Below are 20,125 nucleotides of genomic sequence, written 5' to 3' on the forward strand. Positions count from 1 at the left end.
TGAAATTCCTTTACTGTGCAGGTTTTAAAACATATCATTGGAACGCTAGTCCAGGTAACTATTAACCCTTTGTGTGAATCAGTATAGTATTCAGTAAAGTAAAGCAAAACTTGAAATTTTAATCTAAACATGGAGTCACATAGAGTGGAATAAAGAAAAGTAATATGGCTGCTAATGATAGGAGTTGCACAAACATCATTTCAGTTACTATTAGCCACTGCGCTCACTGTGGGCCAATCAAATAAACAACTGTGATTGGTTTACTGCATTGTAGGTGAAGGAAGACTGGCACAAAAAGAAACCATCCCCATATTTTAATTGTAGCTGTAAAATGTATTTCAGGACGTTACAGACCAGAACAGATACAGACAAACTCTGACAAACTTGAATGTGCTTTAAGAGAATTCTATAATTACAAGTGTCCCAATGATTATGGAATTGTTCATTCTTCCATTGTGCAATTTGGTGATTTAGTATTTGGATAAATGGCTGAACAAGACAGTTTTCGTCCGAATTGCAAATAGTCCGAAAACAAATGCACAAGTCTAAAATGCACAGAATTCCACAATTTCTCAGTATATATACACAGAAAATGAAAATCCTTATAGATGTCCTTGTACTACAGCACGGGAAAGACGCCACTTCACAACTGAAGCTCCATTCATCCTGCGGCTTATGTAGTTTGATCTACTTGTAGAATCCCGTTTTCCTTTCTTCTACCTAACAGTGTTTATACCTTGTCAAATGATTATCACGCCTACTCTTTCTAGGCTTCATCATACAGCTTACATTGGACTCCAGCCAGACCCAGATCCATTTCTGTTCCTCTTGTCCATTTTATATAGTTTGCCAGGGCTGTAATCCAATTTCCCATCTCCTTGGTCTGTATTCAAATTAAATGTCTTATACTATGCACAAGCTGGTATACTGGCGTTTCCCGCCTACACTGTCAGGTTGGAAATCTGCTAAAGAAGGAGGCACATTTTCTTCATTTTGCCTTTAGATCAATTAACGAGTGAGCAAATATAATTGAGGGGTTAACGTTTCCATCATTATGCTATAATATCATGTAATCAGTAGATTTATAAAAGCAATTGCCTAATCCTTATTATAGTGCATTCAAAGCACCTGCAATGCATTGTGGGTAACATTGCCATTGCTATTTTACTTTTGAGTTATGCTCGCTTATTACGATAAACATGCACCTTTTTATCACAAGCTGACAGGAAAAAAAACAGTGTTAGCATTCTGACATCATTTCAGAGAGAGCATTCCAAATACGCCCATATAAGGCAAAAGGTTCCTACATACATAAAACCACAAACAGCCTGTATAATGTGACCATTGAGAGGAGCTGTTTATTTAACATTATACCACTTCCTCTTGCATGCTAATAAAAATGCTTTTCACATTTTCCATCTCGTTTGCTGCCTCTGGCCTTCTGACCATTTTATTTGTTTAAATATTACTTCTTTATTCCACCTTGAGGCGATTTTATGTAGGCTTTACATATCGCCTATCAAATATATTTGAGTGCTGGTGATTATTAATGTTATTCTTATGTGTGTATAAAGTGCGTATTATTTTAGAGTTCCTGATCTACTACTTAAAATGAACCTGTATGTATGTATGCATAAAATGTCTGAAAGAAAAGTTCACCGTCAGGTGTGGTATACATTTAAATCTAGATTCAAAATATATTCTGCCTTTTAAACAAATGGCCAATTCTTGTAACATAAATATATACACATTCACACACACAGACACACACACACACACACACACACACACACACACCATGTATACTAATTTAAATGCATCTAGCTTGAATAATGAATTCAATGTGACTAGTAATTAAAAAAAGAGAAAATAAAAGGCATTTTAAACGGAGTAAATCATAAGTGTCAACGGAATAATATAAAACTAGCAACCGAGCGTGGCATAATCAGTAACGCCAGAATCAGATTAGCTAAATTAGAAAATGGGAAAACTGCTTGCCAATGCAATCGTCTAAAATGTCTAAATGTCAAGAACATAAAGAATATAACACTGTTCAAAACTCCATTTCAAAAGTTTGTTTAGTAAGTGCAAGAAAAAGGCCAATGTTTTAAACTGTTTATGTTTGCTATATGCCAAGTGTTTCCACATTAACATAATCAAAACCTCTGAGCAAGTTGTTGAGATAGTAGGAAGTATAACAGCAGCAAGATACGTTGACGATTGTTAATAAAAGTACAGGTATTTCATTGTTTAACATGCAAGACCTGTGTGTTATCATCCAGACTCATTTTGACTCATAAAATATGTGTCCTTCCCCTATTTGAAGAATATCCAAAAGGGGAACACTAAAAAGATTAATGGGCAGCAGCTTTAGTAGAAACATATAAGTATCAATTGGACTGCAAAATGTGATAATTCTGTGCATCATCCTTCATTTGTGTGCCTTGGTAGACCCATGTTTGTGCCAATAAAATTGACTATCAAACAGATAAGATCCCCAGTCAATGCTATACACATAGTGGTCAGGTCAAAATTAATAAAATAAATGAAACATGATAAAGCTCTTAAACTGTTTAATGTACATTTTAAAATGTACTATACACCACCTACGTACGGCAAGCCAGACCTTGAGAAAAGTCTGTTTTGAGCACTTCTTTTCCAAGAAATGAGTGTTTCCACAATTCTCCCAGAATGCTCTGCTGGATATGCAGAAGAAACCGTTGGCAATAGAGTACTGGTTTAAACAAATGTTTTAAACCAAATCATGGGGTTCTCTGGGTTCTGGAGACATGTATAACCCATTCAACCTTTAGTCTTGTGGTTTGTTATGATTGTCATTCCATAATTCACGGTTTACTGATATGAATCACCCCATAGTATAGTAATAGCTGTACTCTTTAAACTCTTTAGAAATATAACATTATGTGTTATTGTAAAAATATGAGAGGAATGCTGTTCTTTAAAGTGTAAAATTGGAAAAGTACACCATCAATTCATAATGCAGGTGTTCTAAAGGGAGCTCAGGGAAGACTGGACCCTCTGGTGTAGAAGATGGGCAAGGCTATCTGTTCCTATTACAATCTATGAAACCATATTTAGTAAAAAGGTTTAAAAAAAACAACAACAAAGATATATAAAAAAAAAAGAGTGACTACTGGCTTTATTTTCTTAGCATTAAAATGTTAAAGCCAATTATTTGTACAATTATTTTTAATTATTTACCATTAGTTAACCAATTAAAATGAATGTATCACCTTCCCACATAACACTGTGCAGAAATCAATATTAGAAATGTTCATAATGTTGTCTATTGTCTACAATCTTGGAAAAGGGGCTTCTAGGAGTTCCTAATGTTCAATTATTATGAGTTTGACTTGTTTGCTTTTGTTATGTGTATATGTATTGTATTCTCGCTCAACCAGTTTGCTTACAGTGCCTTTACCTAAAAAGAAAGCACACAAGAAATACAAGAGTATGGTTGGTGACCATTTGGACAAATGGGGTTAATTTCATAATATTCTTTAATATTTTATGTATATAACTTGTGCCATATCCTCTGAGAATTCTGCTTATTTCCAGATACCTCCTGCTAACACTAAGCTGGATCCCAACCTCCAAGTGGCATCAATAATACATAGATGTAGATTAAATATGCATTGAGAGGTTAATTAGAGGCAATATATTATGAATTTGAGTCAGAGCTCACAATTAGGATAGGTGTTTTTTTTTTTTTAAATCCCTACTAAGAAGAGTTTCCTTTATATAATTAGATGACCTTACTACGGTGCATTCTCTCATTTCCTGGAAACGTATATTTTTTATTATTGGCTTTTAAAATATGCATAAATAACTGATTTGAAAATAAGTAAATAAATAATATATAACTATTACCTTTTTAGGCAATTTTGTGTAATTTTAGTAAAAATGTATCTTCTCACTAGTAAATTCATGAAATATGAATAACAGACAGACATTTCAAATATCTAATTATTCTACCAGGTAGGTTTCATTTAGTTGTGGCAAGTTTTTTTTTTTTTTTTTTTTACATCCTGGGTTATACATGTAAATTCACATAATATAATACAGTATACAGCAGTGAAACATTTTGTTGGTAACTTTTAAACATCTTCAAATCAGATTTTCTCTGTGCGTTTTCATTCACTTTTTATCACAGTAATTTTTCATGGTGGTTAAAGCTCAAATTAAAAAAAACAATCGGACCATACAATATGTATTGTGAATTTTTAGTTTTACAATTCATTGTTATTTATGCTTTAATTTACGAAAACAAGGGCTAATATTTTTTTGTTGTTTATACCAGATTGGACATATAAAGTCGAAAATCCTGTTCTAGGAACTATAAATTTAGCAATGGAATAAATGGCGTGGTAAGTAAAATGGTTCTTTTCAGCATTTCGTTTGTGGCACAATAGAATCAATAGAGAAGAAGCCCTAAGGCATTTGTGTTTGGACAAAGAAAATCCTGTTATACTGAAAACATCATTTGCTTGAAGGATTTGTGTAAAAAGTGGACATGGCATGCATTAGATGTTCTGAGATTAATCTTCTTAAATGATAATTAATTAACAAAACACAACTAACATTACAGAGTTGATCTTCGCGTTTTGGAACAAAGAGAAATATTCTATGAAGTAAAGTTTATAAATATTTTCAAGTATTTCAGTATATTGCTCACTTTTGTTCGCTAAACCAGAAAAGGGGGGGAATTCATGTGGAGGCTTATTCACTAAACAGTGAATTGTAGTGAATTAAAATACAATTGCTACATTTATGCCAAAATAGTGAATTTGGATAACACAGCAACACAGCTACAGTCACAATATGGCTATTGTGACCTCAAAAGAGAACTGTCACTTCTCTATAAACATTGGACATTTTTTATAACATGTTAATCTTTTTATTTTTCACGAAATACTCCATTTTCCTTTACATTTACACTAAAGATTTAGCAAATTGCATCATAATCCAGTTCAGACAAAGCAAGGCCAGGGCAAAAATGCAAATAAAGGGGTGAAATAGAAACATTTTTTTTATTTCTCTTCTTCTCTTTCTCTAAACTGACTGCCAGGTGCAAAGGACAGAGATTATAAAAATGGCAAACTAAAATGGCGGTGCCAAGTTGGAGGATAAAGAGGTGTAGAATTCTATATTTTATTTTATTTTATTTTTCACACCAAACAATGCATTTTTTGTTGAATATATGGATAATGAAATATAATGTAAAAAAATCTGGAAAATTAAGTTGTCCCTTAAATTTGTTATACGTTATCAACTCACGTTACTCACGGTTTAGTAAAGAACCCCCAGTAGTTAAAATAAAATATTTTGAGCTAGTTTTAAGTTTTAAGCAAAGTGGCTCTGTTTTCTTTTCTTTCTTCAATCTATGCCATTTAAAGCCAGTGAGTGGTGAGTGGTAACATGAAGCTCTGTATCAACAAGTGTTTTAGTTCTTAGCAAAAATAAAACACTTGCAACATCTGAACACTTGCCCATTGATTTTGTGGCCACAAGAATCAATGAACAGAAAAAATTAATAAAAAAATAGGTTTATAAAGCCATTCAATGTTAGAGACCGGCTTCACCGTGGGTGGCGATTTTAACTAGCAGAACAGAGCCATGTTCTGAAACATTAATATTGAGAGCTCTTCTTAGATTTCATTTCTTATGGAAATGGAAATGCAGTCAGTCCTCACAGTCACATTGGACTAGTTTTCAGGAAGCAGTGGAGTAGCAAGAAACAAATCATATAAATGGTATTACAGTGTTTGATTCAGAAATGATCATACATGCAAAATCCAATCAACCATATTAACAGTATGAAGGTCATAAAAAGTGCAGTATAAAGTGGTCTTCTGAGTATTGGTATATGCAGTAGATTGATAGCTAAAGTGACCACCCCAGCCACTAGAGGCACTTTAGGGTCCTTAGCGGACTTTAGTGGTCCACTGAATGATGCTGGACATCCTCACGCTTTGCATGAGGACATCCAGTGTTAGCTAAACCCCCACAGGAAAGCATTGATTCAATGCTTCCTACGGGGTAGTCCTAATTTTTTCACAGTTCTAATAATTAGTCCTTATAGTGCTTGAAACCTAGTCTTGAATATTGCATTTTTCAATCAGCTCTGTTTATAAGATTTGTGGTGGCGAATTTCCACTCCTTTGTCCTTAAAGGAGTTATGTACTGAGCTAGGCAGATATAACTGTGCTGTGTGAGTGCTCACTGGCAGCTCATCTACTGCGACTGGGATGAAAGGCATAAGCCTGCTTAAGCGGTCCGTGTGCTTGAAAGGCTCAGTGCGGAAGCCAGATTGCTCTATTTGTCCTCTGAGTTAACGTGGTTGGAATCCAAGCACCAGAAAGAAAAGAAAAATATAAAAGGTGAGTGATAATGGACAGGTTTCTACACCCAAAAAAACTACACTACACATTAGTAGTTATGGTGCTTCAAGTGTCCCTATAAGGAAATATCTGCCACTAGTTGAAATATTGCTTTGAAGAATCTGAGCCATTCATTTGCCTATTGCAAAGAAAAAATTATTGAAGTGTAGTAAAACAATCATTTATATCACATTTTTGCACTCAGAAGAACCAAGCCTTAGAGTTCTACAGAGAGTTATTTATATAGTACGATTTCACTTTAAACTGTGACTGTGATGGAGAGACAATTATGCACTCATACTTTACAATTTTATAAGAAGTAACTCAGGAGGGTACTTGTGTATTGAGCTAATTGAGCAGTTTGTCCCTTGCATTTCAAAAATGGAAAAACATGATTAACGATTTCATATTGAACTGTAGCAAGGGGCTTGTTACTGGGGATTAGATGGAATTGATGAATGACGAACAATTTAACACTTTGGACGCATTGGCATGTCATTCAAGAGTCAAACTAAAGAGTCAAACTAAACATGCATTTTTACATGATTTTTGTAAAATTTTACTAAGGTGAGTTCTGTTTAATTGTGGGTGCATTTGAAACACAATAGATAGTGTCTATATAAGAACTCAACAACTATATAACAGCGTAAGTATTGTGTAGGACACAGGCCCGGACTGGCCATTGGGCATACTGGGCAAATGCCCGGTGGGTCTTGATGGCCGTGGGCTGAGGCCGGCAGGGGAGATCACAGGATCTCCTCTGCCAGCCCCTGCAGGGCCAGCGCTACCCGAGCGCCGGCCCCGCTGTGTGCCTCCATGGGCCGGTGGGGAGATCAAAGATCTCCCTCACCGGCCCACAGGCACTGTTACAGACGGCCGCCGGCTGAGGAATGTGGGAGGAGAGGACCGTCAGAGCTCAAGCCAGGCTAGAGTTCACTCTCACCACTGGACCACCAGGGAAGGAAGCATGGCTCCCCCTCCCAGGCAGAACGGCTCCCCCCCCTCCCAGGCAGAACGGCTCCCCCCACCCAGGCTAAAGGTAAGAAGGGAGGGGGGGAATATAACTTTTAAAAAAAATATATTAATAAAAAATATATTTAAATAAAAAATAAATTCACACTCACACACAGCACCCTCAGACACACACAGCACCCAGACACACACAGCACCCAGATACACACGCAGCACCCCCAGACACACAGCACCCAGACACACACAGCACCCTCAGACACACACAGCACCCTCAGACACACACAGCACCCAGACACACACAGCACCCAGATACACACGCAGCACCCCCAGACACACACAACACCCAGACACACACAGCACCCAGATACACACGCAGCACCCAGATACACACGCAGCACCCCTAGACACACACAGCACCCAGACACACACAGCACCCCCAGACACACACAACACCCTCACTCACACAGCACCCCCAGACACACACAGCACCCCCAGACACACACAGCACCCTCACTCACACAGCACCCCCAGACACACACAGCACCCTCACTCACACAGCACCCCCAGACACACACAGCACCCCCAGACACACACAGCACCCAGACACACACAGCATCCTCAGGTGCACACAGCATACCCAGATACACACCGCACCCTCAGAAACACACAGCACCCTCAGACACACACAGCACCCAGACACACACAGCATCCTCAGATGCACACAGCATACCCAGATACACACCACACCCTCAGACACACAGCACCCACAGACGCACACAGCACCCTCAGACACACACAGCACCCAGACACACACAGCATCCTCAGATGCACACAGCATACCCAGATACACACCGCTCCCTCAGACACACAGCACCCTCAGACACACACAGCACCCTCAGACGCACACTGCTCCCTCAGACAGACAGCACCCTCACTCACACAGCACCCACACACAAAACACTCCCACACATATACAGCACACACACATATATATATAATAAATAAAATAACCCTCAGTGAGTTAACAGACAAAAAAAATTAGAAACCTAGAATGTGACGGCAGATAAAAACACCCTCACACACAGCACCCCTCTTACACACACACACACACTGCACCCCTCACACACACACACACTACGCCCCTCACACATACAATACGTCCAAATATATATATACACACTACAGCACCCCTCACACTGCACCACTACACACATTACGCTCCAGATACACGCTAGATCCCTTACCCTATATGCACTCTTAATCCTCTACACACACACAATCTCCTATACACACTCTTAGTCCTTTACACACTAGATCTCCTACACACACACACTGCCCCATGCCACACATATTACACCACAAACACAAATGAAATTGACCTATTTACACAATACCTCACCACACTCTAAACACACGCAATCCCACAAGCAGGCTCCAAACACATGCACCATACACTTTCCTGGCTCTTTTGTCCTCTGGTATCCCACTTGTGGAGACACCGGAGACAATTTTAAAGCAAACACAGCGCAAGCATGTTATTAAATTTGCTTGCGCTGCGCAGAACAAATACAGGGCCTTTTTCTAATGCTAGAGCTCTTCAGCTGGGCTCTGCGCATTGAACCAACATGCTCACTTTGAAAGGGGGCGTGCTTGTCATGAGTGATGACAAAACACACCCTCTCTGGCCCTGCCAAAACACACCCTCTCTGGCCGCTCTGATTAAAAAATTACCGGGCCTATTTTTTTTCCCAGTCCGGCCCTGGTAGGACATGTGCATGTGTGTAACGTATGCATAATCGCTTATCATTGCCCATTCCTTCTTTACTGTTTTCATCTGTCATTACTAGCACTATAAAATGTGTTCCTTTTTTATCTAACAATAATATGCTATTAACATACCACTTTACCAATCTGGACCCATATTCAGATAACCAAGGACCCATCTGGCCTAGCATAGGCATAGAGAGCAATTACCTGGGTCAACCACTGATTGGTCAACGTATGACCATGTGAAAGTATCTAACGCACACAGTCACATTGGTATGTTGTCTAAGGCTTTGACATTAAATGGGCATGATCATTTTTTTTCTTTCTGTATCAGAGAGGAAATGTCCTGATGACTCTGGAAAGAGACTATTACTGTCAAAACATTTCCCAATAAAAAATATTTAGAAATGTAAAACAACCCTGAGTATTTAAAGTACTTAATATTGAGTTATGTTTTGTGTGTTCTAGTTGGTCAATCAAGCAAGAAAAAATATATTTCTCTCTCTTTTCTGTGTTTTTCTATTGATTTGATTAAGCAAGCCTACAAACCGTAAAATCTCACATGTTGCATTATTATTCCACAGACCAGTGTGATCAAGCAGTTATAATCACTTTGGTTGCTATAAATGATCTCAGTGGCCCAAGTAATCATGTTCTATATTCTCTCTCAAGACTAAACTTTTGTACAGCATTTAACATCACTCAGCAATATTCTTCAATGGGTTCAACTCTTTGAGGATTGACATAATTATCTGCTAATCTATGGATCAGATTATTCAACAAGAGAAAGTATTTCTTGCTACGTTATTCAATGGACATGAACTATCAAGAAATGTTATCACATAGGCCAGAGAGCATTGATTTTTTTTTCTTACATTATTTACCATGTTATTTTGTGAGTCTGAATTATCAAGCAATTGAACTGTACTTGCATGGCGAGCAAGTGTGTTGAGCAAAATATGAATAGTAACCTCTACACAGAATGTATGTACTAAAGGAGAAAAACAAGTAAAGAGCTAAGGTCAGTGATATAGGATGACTCAAAATACGAGGAACATCAGGACAAATCAACCCAACTTAGTCTCAAATCAAGGGTTCATATCAACTCAAATCAGTCTAAAAACCCAAGTGAAGTCTTGAACATGAAGTAAGACTAGAAAAGCTATGTTTGTTTACTTAAAAAAAACTATATAAAAAATAAATGAAAATAATTGTATTATCAGATTACAGCCTTGATTTAATAAGCTTTCCAAATGATTCCATACTGTTAGAAAAAAAAAAATTCCAAATGATTTATATACATGATTTAGTATTAATGTCTTTTGGGATTTCTTTTTTAGATAAATAATTTGGGAAGCATTTCTAACAGTATTGAATTAACTTTAAAACATTTTAAACTGTGGAATATATATATGATCTTCATAAAAGTTCTGAATACTTTAATAGGATAGCCAGTGCTCTAACGGTTAACACATTCGCTATCATGAGCTCGTTGGTACGGGGAAAAAAAAGATTTTCCTTTTCTGTGGTTTGTTTGTCTCATCTTTTGGATCAACAGTAAAAATAGAGATACGTGTAATGCTAAACACGATGGACCTTTTTATGCCATATTGTACGTTATCAACAGCTATATAACAGCTGGTTTAAGCACAATGTTCCCTATCTTACTCAAAGGACTACAATTGCTTCAAAACAGCAAATTATATATTTCTTCACATACAGAGCACTCAGGATGTGGGACTTTGTCAAAAAAACTTCACATCTTTATTTTTTTTTTTTTAAAAAGACACATGAACAATGCGGTCAACGTTTCATGACAGGCATATAGTCGTACCCTTGGGTATTAAGAAGAACATACATACCCAATAATGCGTGGACACCAATATGTTGGGTAAAATTCTGACCTTAGTTTTTAATATAATATAATATCAATTTTAATATAAAAAAAAATTGTAACACTAGCCACAATGGACTTTTTTAAAGCCATATTGTACGTTATCAACAGCTATGTAACAGTTGGTTTAAGCACGATGTTCCCTATCTTACTCAAAGGGCTACAATTGCTTGAAAATAGAAAATGATATATTTCTTCACATATAGAGCACTTAGGACTTGCGACTTTGTCAAAAAAACTTCACATCTTGATATTTCAAAGAAGACACATGAGCAATTGAGCAACGTTTCAGTCTGACCACCATATATCGCATACACGTACAGCAATGTTACCAAAAGCCAAATGACATAATGAAGTAGATATTTGTAATCTAGCAGGATGTGCCCTGCATTAGCTGCTAATGTATAATTTGATTATGTTGCCAGCTGTTCTGCTATGTTTGCAGGATATGTGGATATGAAATGGTGCTTCTGGGTGCCCTGGATAAAGTTAATGATACTAGTTTGATCCAATTAGATCTGACACAAATAATTCACAACAAAAAAAATAACAGTGAATTTATTAACCCCTACCCTCACAAGTTATTTCTATAAAAAACAAAAAGAATAAGGATAACATGGGATGCATACAAATCACCTGTATTTGACTTCTTACCCGGGATCTGCCAGGTAGGGGTGTCTGGCACCATGAGACAACTGGATTCCAGAAATCAAACTGTTAGAAAATGGGGGCACCTGGGCAATTCTTGCCCTATAACCAATACAGTGTGCTGCAGTGGTTATGGTGCTGGGGAGTGTTCTTTTACCAAAGGTCTTTGCAGCCCATGCAACAAGAGGGAGCAAGGCTTTAAGGGGTCTCTATGTATTTACCACACAATTGTGAAGTAAGCAAGATCGGTTCTTACACTAGTTCTAAATCTACCTCAGCCCTCAGTATTCATGCACTGTGAGAAGTTACTGAGTGTAGTGCTGGATACAGGGCCAGGGCTATCTTAAGGCAGCATAGGTGGCTGACTTATGATGCCCCAGTGGTAGAAGGGAGGCATAACCAGCACTAAGAAGCTCTAAGGGGTGGACTGTTCACTTAAACAAATGGGTCATGGACTAAATGCTTGAGACTCTTGGAGGCCTGTCAATATTTAATAACTCATGAACCAGCTGGGGAGTTCATAAAACTCACGAATTGGCCCCTGAGCATTCAAGACTAATACTGCACATTATAGTATAGTGTGGCTACGCTTGTAATAGATATAAAAGCCCTTTTTTCTGAGGTTAGGCTAACCTTGGCTTCAATCCCAGGTCTGTCTCTCACACAGCTCACCCATGCAGTACTGCTTTAATTTTGAGGCTGGGTAGGAGGCCTATTATATATGAAGACCTCGACCATGCTGCATACGAAGGAGGCAATATGTATTTCTATGTAAGAAAATTACCGCCTACTTAAAAACACTACACCCACACTACATGCATACAGACTGAAACACGGCATAAACACACCCCTATATTTGCACACACCATTGTGCAACCCAAATACACTTCCATATTCACACCTAATGCAACACTTCACAAAAAAAACACCCACTTTCCCCATTACACTTGCAACACAAAAAATAAAACCACGTGTTTCCAAACTACTGTTCAGATACTCTCTGCATACACAAAACCTGACATTACACACACAGCCCTGGCTGCATATCAGGTTAGCCTGGCATTCGGTGCTTAACAATGCACTCAGAGCTGGACCACAAAGTAGAAGATATGTACCATTGGATTTATAAACCTCACTTCTCTTGCCACCAGATGAATTGGCATTAAAATCCCATATGGGTACCACTTGATGATATTTCTAAATATGTCTTCAAAAGTGTTTGCAGAGGAAGCCCCAACGTTGGTTACTCTAACTCTGTAAAAAGATGAAGATTTTTTTTTCACACTGACAATTCCAATTGAATAGCATCTATTTATTGGTTTGCAAATGACAATATGGACACTTTGATAGTAATTTAAAGAAAGATTTTCTCCAAAATGCTACCATTTGGTATATCTTATATCAACATTTTTTAATCTAATATAAATTAAGGTACAGATCTTATGTTGATAAAAATAAAAATCTGTTTTATTCTTCAATAAACCTTCCCAATTATTACAAATGAATTAATAGTTTAATAAATTAATAGTTTTATATAAAAAAAAAATATTAATGTTTTTAAGTTTAAGCTCTATAGGTTCCTTTCCATAAATATTTGCCTTTCCTCTGGAGAGTCATATCTCCTTCACAGCAATATTGACATAGAAATACATTTCAATTAACAAGAATGCCTCATGAATGACAGAAAATAATAATTAATTTTTCATAATTGAGCATTCATATGTAAATGAGCTTAGTGTGGCAGCCATGAAAGAACCATCAAAGCTTAGATGTTGACTTTGGATCAAGGTCATTCCTGCTCTAGAGAAGAAAAGGGAGACCACAGTAGTTTTTGAAAGGGAGGAGGCTGATTGCCCAAGATCAAAAATGATCAACAAACAGTAAAATTCAGCTTCAGAATTGAATCTTTTGAGTTCCAGATCAGTTAGGAATGCACTGTTCAAACTTTAAGTCCCACTGGTAATAGGTTAGATATGCGCCTCACGACTCTGGACACTGCTGATAGAATCCCCATCAGGATTAGTAGACCTATTTAAATAATATAAATTCATACAGTAAATAGATTGTATATTATTAGATTACTGCTTATAACAATCATTTTTACAGGTATGTCATTGGTATGGCAGTCACTTAGACGAGGCAAATGCACCGAAATAAATGCTACTAGCTAGCTCCATCTTTACCCACATGTTGCTCCCACCCATGTACCCATCATAGCTTCTATAATCTATTTTTTCTAATAAATCAGTGTGCTATTGTGTATTATTTTTATTCTTGTTGCTGTACTGGCAGTATTGACAACGGCCATAAACTGGTGCAAAAGAGAATCACGGGAAGGTTATAAAGTATAAAAAAAATAATTGTGCAGCCAGAGTTATTTTATTATTTTTATTTTATTTTAATTTCATTTATGGTATAATTATATTTTTTTAATTAATCTTTTGGGCAATACATCGAACAAATTTACTGATAAGTCCTAATTTGCAGCCTTTCAGAATGGTAGTAATACCGTGCTTTGTATCTTGTACAGGTATGTCATTGGTATGGCAGTCACTTAGACGAGGCAAATGCACCGAAATAAATGCTACTAGCTAGCTCCATCTTTACCCACATGTTGCTCCCACCCATGTACCCATCATAGCTTCTATAATCTATTTTTTCTAATAAATCAGTGTGCTATTGTGTATTATTTTTATTCTTGTTGCTGTACTGGCAGTATTGACAACGGCCATAAACTGGTGCAAAAGAGAATCACGGGAAGGTTATAAAGTATAAAAAAAATAATTGTGCAGCCAGAGTTATTTTATTATTTTTATTTTATTTTAATTTCATTTATGGTATAATTATATTTTTTTAATTAATCTTTTGGGCAATACATCGAACAAATTTACTGATAAGTCCTAATTTGCAGCCTTTCAGAATGGTAGTAATACCGTGCTTTGTATCTTGTACTGGCTAATGGCTATCATGAGATGCAGAGTTTTAATATGATACAGTTCTACGAATCCTGCATTGCAGCAATCCTCTAAGATTCTAGGAGAATGACGTATTCTATGTCTATAACGACTATGAAAATGACATTAATTCAATGAGAATGGTTTGCAGATTGCATGGCAAATACACACACACACACACACACACACTGAATGTAAATGTAAAAATCATTCCACCAGCTTGCATAAGGCATTCATATCAAGCTTATCCAGTGCAAAGTGCAAGTCTCATGTTCTGAACATGGGTTTATATTTATGATTAATGTGTTATCCATGTCTAATGTGATTAATTTATTATTGCTGCCAGTGACCTGAAGAATATCATTGCTTTTGTTATACCAGCTTGACATCTTGCATCTTGCTCTCTGCTAGACCTTTTATTGTTCCATGTCAAAATATTGACTCCAGGTAAAAAGGTTGACTCCTCTCTAGAGGTCAAAGGCTTGACTAGACTAAATTATGATACATACCTGAAGGCGTGTAAGTACTTTGGGTTGGGGCGTAAACCAATTATTTTTCTCTAATTAAAAAATATGTATGTTTAACTGTTTGGGGGGGGAAAAAAACTATAGACTAACTAAAATGCATATACATGTATACACGTGATTTATTACAAGTAAAGTGAAGTAATTACTTGAAATTTATATATGTACATATATAAAAGGCTGGTTTTGTCTTCTCTACCCGCTTCATCTTCCAGACAGGTATTGTCCCCTCTGTCCACTCCTTTCTCCAAACAGGTATTGTCCCATCTGACCACTCCTTCATCCAGACAGGTATTATCCCCTCTACTCACTCCCTCTTCCAAACAGGTATTGTCCCCTCTGCTCACTCCCTCTTCCAAACAGGTATTTTCCCCTCTGCTCACTCCCTCTTCCAAACAGGTATTATCCCCTCTGCCCACTCCTTTTTCCAGACAGGTATTATCCCCTCTACTCACTCCCTCTTCCAAACAGGTATTGTCCCCTCTGCTCACTCCCTCTTCCAAACAGGTATTTTCCCCTCTGCTCACTCCCTCTTCCAAACAGGTATTATCCCCTCTGCCCACTCCTTTTTCCAGACAGGTATTATTCCCTCTGCCCACTCCTTCTTCCAGACAGGTATTGTCCCCTCTGCTCACTCCCTCTTCCAAACAGGTATTATCCCCTCTGCTCACTCCCTCTTCCAAACAGGTATTATCCCCTCTGCTCACTCCCTCTTCCAAACAGGTATTATCCCCTCTGCTCACTCCCTCTTCCAGGTATTGTCCCCTCTGCTCACTCCCTCTTCCAAACAGGTATTATCCCCTCTGCCTGCTCTCAGCATCATCCCTAAAATTATGCTTTTGGCTACACGAGAAAGTTTTAACACGTCGACAGAAGTAAGCAGGTCTTTAACTTTGACTGGAATAATTTATAGAGCTTGGACTAGACCATTATTTTAAATCCAAATTTAACAAATGTATTATTTGAAACTGGTATTGGAATTTTAATTAATGATGAGACATTTAAAATAACACATATAACATAATGTATGGGGAAACGTAGTAAAAAAAAACCCACACCAAAATATTGCTCTCACACAAAGAGTGGAATCAGTGGATCATAGACAATAAAAACCTAGAGCATTCTATCTACATTGACTATGGTATGCAAATATATGCAAATTGATTAGCTTGAGTATTTTGAACATCTAACCTCAAATGTGTTGCACATAACTGCAACCTTCAACCAACAGATGGCGCTGTACCAAATAAAGTCCATATAGCAGTGAGCAAACAGTATTCAGGATTCCCTGGTCTGGGCTGGCAAGCCTTCTAATTTATACTGACATTGCAGGTTGATGAGGGACTAGATGCAGGGATAGGCAACCTTCGGCACTTCACATCGTGTGAACTACATTTTCCATAATCCTCTTAAAGCCATAATACTAGCTGTAGCGGACCACGGGTAACCCGGACGGTTACCTCCGCTAATTCCTTCCCTTAGCCACTCCGGAACCCTTAAAACAAGCAGGCATCCCTTTCCCCCAGTCACCAGACGACACACAGTTCTAGGACCACAACTCAACTGAACTTTATTTGTACACACACAGATTTTCTGCCCAGTCCCCTACGTGGGGTATGCAATACAAGACAAAAAGGGTTTCAATCCCAGGATCCTCTACAGAAAAATATACAATATTCTGAGACACTCCAAAAATACATTTTCAAAAGGGGCCAATTTGAATGTGGAAGGGGGCAGATGGTTTACAACATCAATTGATTCTTTGATTAATTAAAGGCTCTGCAAGGTATGAAATCCAACACTTGAGATGCCTGGTTGTCTAGGTTCAATGTAAATTAACTGGCTTCAACCATATGGCCTGCACCTCTCAATTGAAGAGTTAATTTTTTTGAAATGTTAATGATCATTAGCCTTCTAAAATTACATTGTATGATAGCATTCCATATCATGGTGCCCTCCATTATATAGTATCACACTGTTCTTAATTACATAGAAACATAGAATGTGACGGCAGATAAGAACCATTCAGCCCATCTAGTCTGCCCAATTTTCTAAATACTTTCATTAGTCCCTGGCCTTATCTTATATCTAGGATAGCCTTATGCTTATTTCACACATGCTTAAACTCCTTCACTGTGTTAAACTCTACCACTTTAGCTGGAAGGCTATTCCATGCATTCACTACCCTCTCAGTAAAGTAATGCTTCCTGATATTATTTTTAAACCTTTGCCCCTCTAATTTAAGGCTATGTCCTCTTGTTGTGGTAGTTTTTCTTCTTTTAAATATAGTCTCCTCCTTTATTGTGTTGATTCCCTTTATGTATTTAAATGTTTGTATCATATCCCCTGTCTCATCTTTTCTCCAAGCTATAATTTTAAGATCCTTTAACTTTTCCTTGTAAGTTTTATCCTGCAATCCATGAACCAGTTTAGTAGCCTTCTCTGAACTCTCTCTAAAGTATCAGTATCCTTCTGGAGATAGGGTCTCCAGTACTGCGTACAATACTCTAAGTGAAGTCTCACCAGTGTTCTATACAATGGCATGAGCACTTCCCTCTTTCTACTGCTAATACCTCTCCTTATACAACCAAACATTCTGCTAGCATTTCCTGCTGCTCTATTACATTGTCTGTCTACCTTTAAGTGATCAGAAATAATCACCCTAAATCCCTTTCCTCAGATGTTCAGGTTAGGACTCTCTCGAATATTCTATGCTCTGCCCTTGGGTTTTTATGTCCAAGATGCATTATCTTGCACTTATCCACATTAAATGTAAGTTGCCACAACTCTGACCATTTTTCTAGTTGACTAAATCATTTGCCAATTGGCTTATCCCTCCTGGAACATCAACCCTGGTACATATCTTAGTATCATCAGCAAAAAGACATACCTTACCATCAAGACCTTCTGCAATTTCACTAATAAAAATATTAAAGAGAATGGGTCCAAGTACAGATCCCTGAGGTACCCCACTAGTGACAAGACCATGCTTCGAATATAATCCATTGACTACAACCCTCTGTTGCCTGTCACTCAGCCACTGCCTTACCCATTCAACAATATTGGAATCAAGTGGGTCCCTGTGGGCATGGTACTCCGTGACGGTGTTCCGTCACGATAGCAAAGCATTATGGGAATTGTCCAAAACATTTGGAGTGTTGAAAGTTGCCTACCCAGGACTATGGAAACTGTCCATGGGAGCAAAGGGGACATTCAGCAGAAGTGGAGGCGAGATTGTGTTACAACAAAATCTATCTCTTCCTAGAGCATGCATTGTTACCATTTTATTTATGCATGCGTCATTCACTAGTTTTGAACGCCCACCTAGTTCTAGAAATCCGTACTGACCTGTGACTGACATATTACTGTCTTGTTCTTTCAACAGGTGCTTTGTTCTACTCTCAAATTCATCTTCTAGTTAAAGAGGTCGGTTATCCTTTGGGCTTTAGATCTGTGCAGGTCGCATGATGTTCACAAACAAGATCTTTAGATAAACTCTTTTTATTGTGAAAAAAATATATTTGATCATCAATATGCCTTATAGAAATGAAAGTATTTTGAGAATACAAAACTGAGTTATTTTGGTGCCACACTCCAGAAGTGAATTTGGATACACAAAGTCATACTGTAAAATAAACACAAAACACTTGACCTTACTATGGAGGTTAATGTACGTTCAGAATTTAAAAGCAATGTTTTTTACTTGATTAAAATACTTCTAAGCGTATTTATGCAAGTGTCGACAATTGTGTTCATGTACAAGTTTTTACAAGGATATAGAAAAGTCACACATTACTTATTCTTAAAATTGTGTTGATTTATATATATATATATATATATATATATATATATATATATATATATATATGCTTATGTATGTGTATATATATATATATATATATGTATAGAACCTTCACCATCACTACCTATTTTGATTGCTATTCCCTGTCCTATTGTGTTTTACACCCCACCTCCTATAGACTGTAAGCTCGTTTGAGCAGGGTCCTCTTCAACCTATCGTTCCTGTAAATTTTCTTGTAATTGTCCTATTTATAGCTAAATCCCGCCTCTTATAATATTGTAAAGCGCTACGGAATCTGTCGGCGCTATATAAATAGCAATAATAATAATAATCACAGAGACCAACAGGCATTAGTGGTCCTCCAGCTACTTCACTACAAGATAAGGCTTAAAGAGAAGTAATGCCCACCATGGAGACAACGACTGGAAGCCAAGATACAGAAAACATGGAAGGAAGGAAGCTGGATCAACTTAACAGAGATGGAAAGATCAAAGATAGATCCTGGCTGCTGCAGAAGTACAAGAATATGCCCATACCAGAGGCACTGGAAACAGCTAAGCAAAGACTGACAGCACTGTAACCAGACAGAGCAGATACACCAGAGAAGCAGAGGCTAAGAGAATCAACCCTCTTTACCAAAGAACCATCCAAGGTGTATGCAAAGCTACAGGGTAACCACCACATCTCCTCGCAAGACCCACCCAGAGCTGAGACTGAACAGTACCGGAAGAATATCTGGGAGAAAGAAGCAAGGCCCAGTGGCTACTTGACCTAAAATCAGACCACTGCATGCTGCCAGAGAAGGAACCAGTCTCCATCACAGTGGAAAGATATCAAACAGAGAGTAGCACGCATGAAGAGTTGGTCATCCCCAGGACCTGACATGATTTACAACTACTGGATAAAGAAGTTAACAGTGCTGCATGGACGTCTAGCAGCACAAATGAACCAGCTACTAGCAACAGGCTCCCACATTGACTGGCTACTGGTAGACCAAGCAGTCACAAAAGATTCTAAGACCAGACAGACCAATCTGTGCACGGCCTAGATTGACTACAAGAAAGCCTATGACACAATGCCACACACATGGATATTGGAATGCTTGGCTCTCTACAAGGTCAGCAAGACAATAACAGACTTCATCAAAAACTTGATGGGCAAGT

The 20,125-nt window shown here is 37.7% G+C and overlaps 1 protein-coding gene across 3 annotated transcripts in view; it reads right to left on the reverse strand.

Moving 5' to 3' along the window:
• The window catches only part of PDE1B (phosphodiesterase 1B), a 236,694-nt gene that overhangs the window by 149,447 nt on the left and 67,122 nt on the right, over positions 1-20,125 (reverse strand). The window lies entirely within an intron of this gene.

This window comes from Pelobates fuscus, chromosome 1 (genome assembly GCF_036172605.1).
Source record: "Pelobates fuscus isolate aPelFus1 chromosome 1, aPelFus1.pri, whole genome shotgun sequence".
NCBI lineage: Eukaryota > Metazoa > Chordata > Amphibia > Anura > Pelobatidae > Pelobates > Pelobates fuscus.